The sequence below is a fragment of the Lethenteron reissneri genome, unplaced genomic scaffold (assembly GCF_015708825.2).
Source record: "Lethenteron reissneri isolate LAM-NWPU_2019-01 unplaced genomic scaffold, ASM1570882v1 scaffold_667, whole genome shotgun sequence".
Taxonomy (NCBI): Eukaryota; Metazoa; Chordata; class Hyperoartia; order Petromyzontiformes; family Petromyzontidae; genus Lethenteron; species Lethenteron reissneri.
This window is the reverse complement of record NW_026892189.1, coordinates 18,400-30,000: the sequence shown is the minus strand read 5'-3', so window position 1 is coordinate 30,000 and position 11,601 is coordinate 18,400. Positions and strand designations below refer to the sequence as shown.

At 53.1% G+C, this 11,601-nt stretch overlaps 1 non-coding gene and 1 pseudogene across 1 annotated transcript; one reads left to right on the top strand and one right to left on the bottom strand.

Annotated features, from left to right (window-relative positions):
- LOC133340052 (ephrin type-A receptor 4a-like) overlaps positions 1 to 11,601 on the bottom strand; it is a 31,880-nt pseudogene that overhangs the window by 3,283 nt on the left and 16,996 nt on the right.
- Positions 9,323 to 9,424, top strand: LOC133340053 (U6 spliceosomal RNA). The gene has a single exon (XR_009754818.1). It is a non-coding gene; the product is annotated as a U6 spliceosomal RNA (small nuclear RNA).

Here is an 11,601-nt window from a genome sequence, read left to right as displayed (position 1 = left end):
TCACCTACCAACTCACACAACCACTCACCCACTCCATTGACCCACCCACTCACTCATACTCTCACTCACTCACCCAACCACTCACCCACTCATCCACTCACACAACCACCCACCCACTCACTCACTCACCCACCCACTCACCTACCAACTCACACAACCACTCTCCCACTCCATTGACCCACCCACTCACTCATACTCTCACTCACTCACCCAACCACTCACCCAACCACTCACACCACTCACACAACCACCCACCCACTCACTCACTCACCCACTCACTCACTCACCCACTCACTCACTATCTCACCCACTCACTCACTCACTCACCCACCCACCTCAGCAAACCCACTCACTCACCCACCCACTCACCTACCAACTCACACAACCACTCACCCACTCCATTGACCCACCCACTCACTCATACTCTCACTCACTCACCCAACCACTCACCCAACCACTCACCCACTCACACAACCACCCACCCAATCACTCACTCACCCACTCACTCACCCACTCACTCACTCACTCACCCACCCACCCACCTCAGCAAACCCACTCACTCACCCACCCACTCACCTACCAACTCACACAACCACTCACCCACTCCATTGACCCACCCACTCACTCATACTCTCACTCACCCAACCACCCACCCACTCACCCACTCACTCACCCACTCATCCACTCACCCAACCACTCCAACCATCCACTCACTCACTCACCCGCTCACTCACCCACTCACTCACTCACTCACCCAACCACTCATTCATTCACTCACTCACCCACCCACTCACCCGCTCACTCATTCACTCACCCACCCACCCACTCACCCACTCACTCACTCACTCACTCACCCACTCACCCACCCACCCACCCACCCACTCACTCACCCACCCACCTCACCCATCCACTCACCCACTCACTCACCCACTCACCCACCCACCCACTCACTCACCCACTCACCCACTCACCCACCCACTCACCCAACCACTCACCCACTCATCCACTCACACAACCACCCACCCACTCACTCACTCACCCACCCACTCACCTACCAACTCACACAACCACTCTCCCACTCCATTGACCCACCCACTCACTCATACTCTCACTCACTCACCCAACCACTCACCCAACCACTCACCCACTCACACAACCACCCACCCACTCACTCACTCACCCACTCACTCACTCACTCACCCACTCACTCACTATCTCACCCACTCACTCACTCACCCACCCACCTCAGCAAACCCACTCACTCACCCACCCACTCACCTACCAACTCACACAACCACTCACCCACTCCATTGACCCATCCACTCACTCATACTCTCACTCACTCACCCAACCACTCACCCACTCACTCACTCACCTACTAACTCACACAACCACTCACCCACTCACTCACCCACTCCATTTACCCACTCACTCACTCACCCACCCACCTCAGCAAACCCACTCACTCACTCACCCACCCACTCACCTACCAACTCACACAACCACTCACCCACTCCATTGACCCACCCACTCACTCATACTCTCACTCACTCACCCAACCACTCACCCAACCACTCACCCACTCACACAACCACCCACCCAATCACTCACTCACCCACTCACTCACCCACCCACTCACTCACCCACCCACCCACCTCAGCAAACCCACTCACTCACTCACCCACCCACTCACCTACCAACTCACACAACCACTCACCCACTCCATTGACCCACCCACTCACTCATACTCTCACTCACCCAACCACCCACCCACTCACCCACTCACTCACCCACTCATCCACTCACCCAACCACTCCAACCATCCACTCACTCACTCACCCGCTCACTCACCCACTCACTCACTCACCCAACCACTCATTCATTCACTCACTCACTCACTCACCCACCCACTCACCCGCTCACTCATTCACTCACCCACTCACTCACCCACCCACCCACTCACCCACTCACTCACTCACCCACTCACCCACCCACCCACCCACTCACTCACCCACCCACCCACCCACCTCACCCATCCACTCACCCACTCACTCACCCACTCACCCACTCACTCACCCACTCACTCACCCACTCACTCACCCACTCACTCACCCACTCACCCACCCACCCACCCACTCACTCACTCACTCACCCACCCACCCACTCACTCACCCACTCACCCACTCACTCACCCACTCACTCACCCACTCAACCATTTACCCAACCACTCACCCACCCACCCACTCACCCACTGACTCACTCACACACCCACTCACTCACTCACCTACTCACTCACTCACACACTCACTCACCCACTTACTCACTCACCCACTCACCCAACCACTCACCCACTCACTCACTCACCCACTCACTCACTCACTCACCCACCCACTCACTCACCTACTCACTCACCCACTCACTCACCCACTTACTCACCCACTCACCCAACCACCCACCCACCCACTCACTCACTCACCCACTCACTCACCCACTCACTCACTCACCTACCCACTCACCCACCCACTCACCCACTCACTCACCCACTCACCCACCCACTCACTCACTCACTCACCCACCCACTCACTCACTCACTCACCCACTCACTCACCCACTCACCCAACCACCCACTCACTCACTCACCCACTCGCTCACTCACCCAGTCACCCACCCACTCACTCATCCACTCACTCACCCACCCACCCACCCACTCACTCACCCACCCACCCACTCACTCACTCACCCACCCACTCACTCACCCACTCACTCACCCACTCACTCACCTACTCACTCACCCACTCACTCACCCATTCACCCACCCACTCACCCACCCACCTCACCGACCCACTCGCTCACTCACCCACTCACCCACCCACTCACCCCCTCACTCACCCACTCACTCACTCACCCATTCACTCACGCACTCACACACTCACTCACTCATCCATTCTCTCACGCACTCACCCACTCACTCACCCACTCACTCACTCACCCACTCACTCACTCACCCACCCACCCACCCACTCACTCACCCACTCACCCACTCACTCACTCACCCACTCACTCACCCACCCACCCACTCACTCACTCACCTCACCCACCCACACACACAGTACACACACAGTACACACACACACAGTACACACACACAGAGTACACACACAGTACACACACTACACACAGAGTACACACACAGAGTACACACACAGAGTACACACACAGACTACACACACAGTACACACACTACACACACAGAGTACACACAGAGTACACACACAGAGTACACACACACACAGACTACACACACAGTACACACACAGAGTACACACACAGTACACACACACAGTACACATACAGTATACACAGTACACACACAGTATACACAGAGTACACACACAGTACACACACAAACCCACACAGTACACACACACACACACAGTACACACACACAGTACACACACAGTACACACACACAGAGTACACACACAGAGTACACACACAGTACACACACACAGTACACACACTACACACACAGTACACACACAGAGTACACACACAGTGCACACACACAGAGTACACACACAGTACACAAACCCACACAGTACACACACACACAGTACACACAGTACACAAACACTAGCAATCTAAAGCAACGCAGTAAATTCAAAGAAGCAATGTTCTAAAGCCAACAGCCGGTCAACTTTAATCTTCGCCAGACACTTCACCACGGCCAATGCGCCAATATACATTCCGCAACATTCAATGCCGCCTTGTGAAATACAAACACAACTCCATTAAATTGTCATGTCCATGCTCATTTCAGATTAAGACCGGTCGCACAAAAGCACCCATTTCAGGAGACAATTTCAAGTCCGACTTAACAGACATGTTTTACTCTCATCCATTAGACTAAAGTAAAAAACTTTCTTTAAAATTATAAACGTCTAAAGTGTTCAACCAAACGCGGTGTGTACCTTGTGTACACACCGTAAAAATTTAAAGAGAATCGCGTATCAATTAACAAAACCCACGTGCAGACTTTTTGGTTCTTCCGGTAAAGTCACGTAGAAGGGAAATAATAAAACATCATAAATTACAATTCTCACCACGTTTCGGCCACAACGCAAGCAGCCGTCCTCAGGTGAAGAACAGGTCTGTCGGAAAGACAGCGTCTGAATGAAACACCACCAGGTTTGGCAGCGTATATTGCTGCCAAGCTTGGTGGTGTTCATTCAGACGCTGTCTTTCCGACAGACCTGTTCTTCACCTGAGGACGGCTGCTTGCCTTGTGCAGGGTCGCAAACGGGTACCCGTACCCGGCCGGGTACCCGGGTATCGGGTAGGGTACGGGTATCGGGTACCCGGTTGCGACCTCTGGTGCAGACCCACTCCTGCCACTTCGCAGATAAAGGGACGGGCTTGGCTAGTCGATACAAAATGCGACAAACACCAAAGACTCTTCAACGTGAACAGGGCAACTTATTAAGAAGTTTCCTCGCTGGAATGGACTGGTCTCTTCGACTGATATCTTCACTTAAAAGCTTTCGTGACTGCAGCAGGGATTCATCTTCTTGGTTCTTTCGGTAAAGTCACGTAGAATGAAAATAATAAAATAATAAAAATAAAACAATAAAATCATTCTCACGACGTTTAGGCCACAACGCAAGCAGCCGTCCTCAGGTGTAGAACAGGTCTGTCGAGAAGACAGCGTCTGAATGTCTTCTCGACAGATCTGTTCTTCACCTGAGGACCGCTGCTTGCGTTGTGGCCGAAACGTCGTGAGAATTGTATTTTATAATGTTTTATTTCTATTATTTTATTATTTCCCTTCTACGTGACTTTACCGAAATAACCAAGAAGATGATATCTTCACGTGCAAAAACACTTCCTCGGACCCATTCCAGAATAGTTTTTAATTGTAAACAGTTTTATACAACCGCCAAATCGTTCCCCTCTGATCCTCAACCTGGGAATCAAGTTGAGTGCTGGGGTTTTGCTGCCTGGGTATCACGTAACACTCCATGTCGGCAATTCAGTTGCATCCTCCACACATTTTGAACCGCTTCTAATGAACGCACGCCCAGCGGCAACTGTTGCATTCATCAAAGGTAACTTTAAACCTAATGTCAAAATAGTTAACGTCAACAAACAAACGAAAACCATCGAACGAGGAGGGACACCAGTTCAATCCCTGGTTGGGGGCCGACCCACCTCCTCATCGTGTCTACAACACCTCCACGTACGAGGCCCGAACGCAAACAGACGGAAACCTCCTCTCAGAGTTCCACGTGGAGACCTGGCGACACTTGGAGGCATTTTGACACCAGCCACCAGCCCCACACGGTGCCATGCTGAGACGCTTGTAGCAAGCCGCACACCTACACCCCCACCCTCCCTCCCTGCCTCCCCTTCCTCCCTCCTCTCCTCCCACCACTCCCTTCCACCCTTCCCTCCCTTCCTCCCTCCCCCCTCCCTCCCACCCCTCTCTACCTCCTCCCCTCCCTCCCTTCCACCCCTCCCTCCCCTCCCTCCCTCACCCACTGCTCGTCCCTCCTGATCCCCCTCCCCCTCCCGAACTGATGATTTGGGGTCCATCTCAGCGTAGTGATCGCAGTCGATCAAACCACTCAGCCCCCCTCCTCCCCCTCTCCCTGCCCCCCCCTGCGACCCCTCCCTCCCCCCTCTCTCCTCCTCTCTCCACCCCTCCCCCCGCTCTTCCCCGCCCTCCCTCCACCATCCCCCCTCCCCCCGCCCCACCCACCCCTCCCCCCGCCCTCCCTCCCCCTCTCTCCACTCCTCCCCCCGCCCTCCCTCCCCCTCCCCCCGCCGTGCCCCCCCCGCCCCCCGCCGGGTTCAAGGGAGCGTTGGCCCCCCTCTCGAGCTCCCGCCACTCCCGCCGCTCCCGCCGCCTCCCGAGGGAGCGGTGCAACGCGAAATACTCGCGCTCCCACGCCTCCCTGGCCTCCCGCGCCTGCTCCCTCTGCCTCTCCCTCCTGGACTCCCTCTCCCTCCTCGACTCCCAGTCGCCTCCGCTGAGACGCCCGCCCTGTCTGTCCGGCTGCTGCCGCTGCTGCTGCTGCTGCTGCCGCTGCTGCTGCTGCTGTGGCTGCTGCTGCTGCTGCTGTCGCTGCTGCTGCTGCGGCGGCTGCTGCTGCTGCGGCGGGTGCTGCTGCTGCTCCTGCCCCCTGAGCCCGGCCCAGATGTCCGAGATTCTCCTCTGCATGGCCGGCGGTTGTCGCCGGTGGGATTCTCGCTCGGTCCTCCTGTGACGTCACAGCAAGCGCCACAGTCGTCGTCACCTCTGTGTGGGTCTCTGTGAGTCTCTATGAGTGTGGGTCTCTGTGGGTCTCTGTGGGTCTCTGTGAGTCTCTATGAGTGTGGGTCTCTGTGGGTCTCTGTGGGTCTCTGTGAGTGTGGGTCTCTGTGGGTCTCTGTGAGTCTCTATGAGTGTGGGTCTCTGTGGGTCTCTGTGGGTCTCTGTGAGTGTGGGTCTCTGTGGGTCTCTGTGAGTCTCTATGAGTGTGGGTCTCTGTGGGTCTCTGTGAGTCTCTGTGAGTGTGGGTCTCTGTGGGTCTCTGTGAGTCTCTATGAGTGTGGGTCTCTGTGGGTCTCTGTGAGTCTCTGTGAGTGTGGGTCTCTGTGGGTCTCTGTGGGTCTCTATGAGTGTGGGTCTCTGTGGGTCTCTGTGAGTCTCTATGAGTGTGGGTCTCTGTGGGTCTCTGTGAGTCTCTGTGAGTGTGGGTCTCTGTGGGTCTCTGTGAGTCTCTATGAGTGTGGGTCTCTGTGGGTCTCTGTGAGTCTCTGTGAGTGTGGGTCTCTGTGGGTCTCTGTGGGTCTCTATGAGTGTGGGTCTCTGTGGGTCTCTGTGAGTCTCTATGAGTATGGGTCTCTGTGGGTCTCTGTGGGTCTCTGTGAGTGTGGGTCTCTGTGGGTCTCTGTGGGTCTCTGTGGGTGTGGGTCTCTGTGGGTCTCTGTGAGTCTCTATGAGTGTGGGTCTCTGTGGGTCTCTGTGGGTCTCTGTGGGTGTGGGTCTCTGTGGGTCTCTGTGGGTCTCTATGAGTGTGGGTCTCTGTGGGTCTCTGTGGGTCTCTGTGAGTGTGGGTCTCTGTGAGTGTGGGTCTCTGTGGGTCTCTGTGGGTGTGGGTCTCTGTGGGTCTCTATGAGTATGGGTCTCTGTGGGTCTCTGTGAGTGTGGGTCTCTATGCGTGTGGGTCTCTGTGGGTCTCTGTGAGTGTGTGTCTCTGTGAGTGTGGGTCTCTGTGGGTGTGGGTCTCTGTGGGTCTCTGTGAGTGTGTGTCTCTGTGAGTGTGGGTCTCTATGAGTATGAGTCTCTGTGGGTCTCCATGAATATAGGTCTCTGTGGGTCTCTATGAGTATGGGTCTCTATGAGTATGGGTCTCTGTGTGTCTTTGTGGGTCTCTATGAGTGTGGGTATCTGTGGGTCTCTATGAGTATGGGTCTCTGTGGGTCTCTATGAGTATGGGTCTCTATGAGTATGGGTCTCTGTGTGTCTTTGTGGGTCTCTATGAGTGTGGGTCTCTGTGGATCTCTATGAGTATGGATCTCTGTGGGTCTCTATGAGTATGGATCTCTGTGGGTCTCTATGAGTGTGGGTCTCTATGAGTGTGGGTATCTGTGGATCTCTATGAGTATGGATCTCTGTGGGTCTCTATGAGTGTGGGTCTCTATGAGTATGGGTCTCTGTGTGTCTCTATGAGTGTGGGTCTCTATGAGTATGGATCTCTGTGGGTCTCTATGAGTGTGGGTATCTGTGGGTCTCTATGAGTATGGGTCTCTGTGTGTCTGTATGAGTGTGGGTCTCTATGAGTATGGGTCTCTGTGACCTATCTCTCTCCCCACTGCTACCGTTATCGTATTCTCTTACTCCTGCTCTCCGCTATTCCGGGCACCATCACTCCAGCTCCCCATCGCTCCAGCTTCCACCAAGACTCCGTCTCTCTGTTACGCTATACAGTGATACCTCGGTTCACGAACTTAATTCGTGAACTGACTCTGGTCGCGAACCGAATTGGTCGTGAACCGAGGCACATTTTCCCACAGGGTTCAATGTAAATCCGGTTAATCCGTTCTGACCTTTTTATTTGGTTTTTGAAGCACAAAAATATTAAACAAATTACAATACACATTAGTACTGTACAGTATAGTAATGTATAAAGAGAGAACACTAACCTTGCTTGAGATGACTTCAGTAAGCACTCAAACGGGTGAACTGTACATTACAGTAAGTACAGTATTGTACAGTACAGTAGTACAGTACTGTATGTGCTAAAAAGCACACCAAAAAGCAAAAAGTCACTGAAAGTGTCTTCACAGTACTCACAGTACTTCTTTCTGTGTCTCTTCTTCTCTCCACGATCTTCCTACAGGAAGTCACGACCACGTGACAGCCTGGAAATAGCATTAAAATGGCCGCGGCTCCTGTTCGTGAACTGGAGCATATTTTTATGAACTTTTCTGTTCGTAAACCGAGTTGTTCGTGAACAGAAGCGTTCGTGAACCGAGGTATCACTGTATTTTTAGATCCACCCCAATCAGTCCCTATTCATTATCTCACCCCCCGATTACCCATCACCCCCCAGGCCCCCAACCCCACGTGACTTTGTTATTGCCGCCTGGGCGACGCCACTCGTTAAGCAATCACTCTCTCGGCCAATCACCGGCCTGTGTCCCCGGTTGCCCATAACAGCTGTCACGTCACTTAACGGGTCTCCTCTCAGCAACAACAACATCGTCCTCAAATACCCACTACTGTACACTTGCTTGTCTGCCTAGCAACAGACCCACAGAGCGCGTGGCGCGTGTATTTCAGGTCCTACATCTCTATAAAAATTGTGTGTGTATATATAACAGTACTGTTTGTGTGTATAAACTGTATATTACATATCTCTCTATGTGCGTGTCTCTCTCTGTCTCTCTCTGTCTCTCTGTGTCTCTCTCTGTGTCTCTCTGTCTCTCTCTGTCTCTCTGTGTCTCTCTGTGTGTGTCTCTCTCTCTGTGTATCTCTGTGTCTCTCTCTCTGTCTCTCTGTGTATGTCTCTCTGTGTCTCTCTGTCTCTCCGTGTCTCTCTGTGTGCTTGTCTCTCTGTGTCTGTGTCTCTCTGTCTCTCTCTGTCTCTCTGTGTTTCTCTGTGTGTCTCTCTCTCTCTGTCTCTCTCTGTGTCTGTGTCTCTCTCTGTGTGTGTTTCTCTCTGTGTCTCTCTCTCTCTCTCTCTGTGTCTGTCTCTCTCTGTGTCTCTCTGTGTCTCTCTGTGTGTCTGTCTCTCTCTGTGTGTCTGTCTCTCTCTGTCTCTCTGTGTCTCTCTCTGTACTTGCTCCGGCAGTACATATACTAAAATTGGAACGATACAGAGAAGATTAGCATGGCCCCTGCGCAAGGATGACACGCAAATTCTGTCTCTCTGTCTCTCTCCGCGTCTCTCTGTCTCTCTGTGTGTCTCTCTCTGTGTCTCTCTGTGTGTGTCTCTCTCTCTGTGTCTCTCTGTGTCTGTCTCTCTCTGTGTCTCTCTGTGCCTGTCTCTGTGGGTGTGTGTCTCTCTGTGTGTGTCTCTCTGTCTCTCTGTGTGTGTCTCTCTCCGTGTCTCTCTCCGTGTCTCTCTCCGTGTCTCTCACTCGGAGGCGACGACGAGAAGAACGGTGACGACGACCACGAGGTGGTGACGACGACGACGACGGCGGCTTGTGATCAGCACGAGGGGGATCATCCCACTGACAGCCACGAGTCACGAGGTCTCCCACGTGGGGGAGGGGCGGGGCTCCTGGCCTCAGGCCACACCCTCTTTCTAGAAGACACGCCCTCTTTCTAGAAGACACGCCCTCTTTCTAGAAGACACGCCATCTTTCTAGAAGCCACTCCCTCTTTCTAGAAGACACGCCCTCTTTCTAGAAGACACGCCCTCTTTCTAGAAGCCACTCCCTCTTTCTAGAAGACATGCCCTCTTTCTAGGAGACACGCCATCTTTCTAGAAGCCACTCCCTCTTTCTAGAAGACACGCCCTCTTTCTAGAAGCCACTCCCTCTTTCTAGAAGACACGCCCTCTTTCTAGAAGACACGCCCTCTTTCTAGAAGCCACGCCCTCTTTCTAGAAGACACGCCCACTTTCTAGAAGACACGCCCTCTTTCTAGAAGACACGCCCTCTTTCTATAAGACACGCCCTCTTTCTAGAAGCCACTCCCTCTTTCTAGAAGACACGCCCTCTTTCTAGAAGACACGCCCTCTTTCTAGAAGCCACTCCCTCTTTCTAGAAGACACGCCCTCTTTCTAGAAGACATACCCTCTTTCTAGAAGCCACTCCCTCTTTCTAGAAGACACGCCCTCTTTCTAGAAGCCACGCCATCTTTCTAGAAGCCACTCCCTCTTTCTAGAAGACACACCCTCTTTCTAGAAGACACGCCCTCTTTCTAGAAGACACGCCCTCTTTCTAGAAGACACGCCCTCTTTCTAGAAGACACGCCCTCTTTCTAGAAGACACGCCCTCTTTCTATAAGACACGCCCTCTTTCTAGAAGACACGCCCTCTTTCTAGAAGCCCCTCCCTCTTTCTAGAAGCCACGCCCTCTTTCTAGAAGACACGCCCTCTTTCTAGAAGACACGCCCTCTTTCTAGAAGCCACTCCCTCTTTCTAGAAGACACGCCCTCTTTCTAGAAGCCACGCCATCTTTCTAGAAGCCACTCCCTCTTTCTAGAAGACACGCCCTCTTTCTAGAAGACACGCCCTCTTTCTAGAAGCCACGCCCTCTTTCTAGAAGACACGCCCTCTTTCTAGAAGACACGACCTCTTTCTAGAAGACACGCCCTCTTTCTAGAAGACACGCCCTCTTTCTAGAAGACACGCCCTCTTTCTAGAAGACACGCCCTCTTTCTAGAAGACACGCCCTCTTTCTATAAGACACGCCCTCTTTCTAGAAGACACGCCCTCTTTCTAGAAGCCCCTCCCTCTTTCTAGAAGCCACGCCCTCTTTCTAGAAGACACGCCCTCTTTCTAGAAGACACGCCCTCTTTCTGGAAGACACGCCCTCTTTATAGAAGACACGCCCTCTTTCTAGAAGCCACGCCCTCTTTCTAGAAGCCACGCCCTCTTTCTAGAAGACACGCCCTCTTTCTAGAAGACACGCCCTCTTTATAGAAGACACGCTCTCTTTCTAGAAGCCACGCCCTCTTTCTAGAAGACACGCCCTCTTTCTAGAAGACACGCCCTTTTTCTAGAAGCCACGCCCTCTTTCTAGAAGACACGCCCTCTTTCTAGAAGACACGCCCTCTTTCTAGAAGACACGCCCTCTTTCTAGAAGACACGCCCTCTTTCTAGAAGCCCCTCCCTCTTTCTAGAAGCCACGCCATCTTTCTAGAAGCCCCTCCCTCTTTCTAGAAGCCACGCCCTCTTTCTAGAAGACACGCCCTCTTTCTAGAAGACACGCCCTCTTTCTAGAAGACACGCCCTCTTTCTAGAAGACCCTCTTTCTAGAAGACACGCCCTCTTTCTAGAAGCCCCTCCCTCTTTCTAGAAGCCACGCCATCTTTCTAGAAGACACGCCCTCTTTATAGAAGACACGCCCTCTTTCTAGAAGACACGCCCTCTTTCTATAAGA